A 2,490-nucleotide genomic window follows, 5' to 3' on the forward strand; every position below is an offset into this window, starting at 1 on the left:
AGAATTCAAATTGACCACAGGGTAACTGGATAAATACAATCATTACGCAATTGAATAAAAAGATCTGGAATACAGAATCCTGGGCTGGATATAAAGATTTCGAAATCTTTAACATATATAATTCCATGGGTATGCATAATATTGCCTCGGGAAAATATTAGATGTAAGTGAGGAAAGCAGATGTGAGAAGATGTTAGAATATATAAAAATTTAGGGTGAATGCAGAAATATATAAAAAGTTGTTCTGGAAGGAACAACAGTGAAATGTCAAGCAGGTGAAATGAAATAAAGAAATCCACAGCAGAAAAGGTTGTTTAGGAAGCCACAAATGAAAATAATTACAAAAAAGAAAACTGTCAGTATGTCAACTTAAAATAGCATAAAAAGTAGAAGGGAAAACCAGATTTCATGGACATGAAATAATAGAGACACAAATATGGACAACTCTTGTAAAAAAAAATGTTTATCTTGACAGAGGGAGCAATATAATTAAAAAGAGATGATGAAAGAACTAGGGGTTGTTTTTTTAAATTATTGTTATCATTCACCATTGTCATCATCACCATTATTCACCTGGGATAAATTGTGGTACATTTATATGTTGAGGACACAGAACTAGTTCAAGGTTGGAAGGTAAGATACAGAGTGGCACATTTTCCCAAAGTAATGAACAGGAATTTGCTTCCAAGCATAGGTGCAGGAATTAACCTTAAACTGGACAAAACACACTTTTCTCTCAAACAGTTAATAAATAAACAGAGAAGTGATTGAAGAATGACAGCATGCTTAATATTTGGACCCTAGTAAAAAAAGGAATATAAATTATTAGTATCCAATAATCATTTAACTAAAGTTAATAAAAGTGTTTCTCCTCCCAATCTGAATAAATGTTTAAGAAAACATTTAACTTATCTCCAATATGTTTTACTTCAAATTTTAGCACTGATTTATTACACACAAAGTATAGAAATTTTCTACTCCTTCTCCCTCAAATCATGTAAAATATGCAGATGAAATTGAGATATGCTTCAATGAAGCAACTCACCAGGCTGCTTCTCATTACTAAGAGCAACGGTAATGCAGAGATGTCAGATGTTATAACAAATTTGTATTTCCCAGCATACGTTTTACAAATCTCAGGTAGATAGACAGATAAGGCATAGAGTTTAGACATGAGTTTGTTCCTAGAATGAAATCTGGTGCCACCGGTTTCAATAATTCTTATTGATGTTCTTTTTGCTTTGTTCTCTGTTGGTCAGATTCAGTCATAGAGAATTTAATACAAAGAATTGATTACATAGAAGTGAAAAGACCTGAAAAGCAAAATGTAGGGCAGAGAAACATCACAGGTATTAATTACATGAAGTAACAATCATTCCTAAGACTGGGGGAAGAATAGTAGGATATGGGGTCACCGGTGTTCAGAACCATGGAGGGTTTACTGGAGCCAGTGCTGGAATCAGAGAAGGTAAATATATGAAGGTTTTAGGAACTCTGAGAGGGTTTGAGCACTGTTGGTTGGGCCAATAAAGGGGCTCTGTGCTGTGGATACTAGAACTCCAGAAAAGCATTGAACATTTAGCATTGCCATATCTACAGAGACCACAATCAAGGTTTTTTTCCCCATGGCTTCCTGCCTGCCTTTTTCTTGTGAGTTCCTCCAATGGAAGAAATTTCACTAGAAGCCAGTTGGCTAAGAATTTTGGAAAATGTAGTTTACAGGGCCCTAACTCCTTAAAATGTATAGCAAAGCATAGAGGGATGAGAAAGGGAACCAAGGGCAAGCAAAACTTAGGACTGGCAAAATGAACTCTCCACTAGGAGCATTCCTTTGACAAGATTCCAGGATGATAGAGAGTTTTAACTGAAAATTGCCATTACTTCTGCCGTCCACTCAACAGTATATCTGAATTTAAGACATTCCAAACATGGACCTGAGACCTAATTTCAAATGTCAGCTTTACCCTTAACAGGAAGAGAAGGAAAACGTCTACCACAAGCTTATCCTCTCAAGAGGATTCACCGACACTCATATTTTGAACTGGCTCATCGTTTGGAGGTTTCCCCACTCCAGGAAATGCACATGTTAAGATAGTATATAGGTGAAATTATACCTGTATTGTGTACAGTACGAGAAAAGGTAATGTCATGAGGAGAAAAGTAAGACATCTTGACCCCAGATGCATTTCAAGCAGAAAAATAACAAATGGAAGTTGAGGATCTGTAAAAATATCATAATCCTGTACCTTTTGGAAAGTCTTTATGAAGTTTGACATCTGTACTTCATTTTGAAAATTGCTATTATAGGTGTCTTTTTTAAAAAGATGTGTAACGGAGTCAAAATTTACACTCAAAAAAAAAAGCATGCACAAAATTTTTAAAAAGGAACGTTATTTTCTATAGTGTTTTCACACTGCTCTATATTCTCATCTGCTTAAATCACATACTCTCATCCCAGGCTTAGGTCCAGAAATGAGAGGTGGTTTGATC

The sequence above is a fragment of the Propithecus coquereli genome, unplaced genomic scaffold (assembly GCF_000956105.1).
Source record: "Propithecus coquereli isolate 6110/MARCELLA unplaced genomic scaffold, Pcoq_1.0 Scaffold561, whole genome shotgun sequence".
In the NCBI taxonomy this organism is placed as follows: domain Eukaryota; kingdom Metazoa; phylum Chordata; class Mammalia; order Primates; family Indriidae; genus Propithecus; species Propithecus coquereli.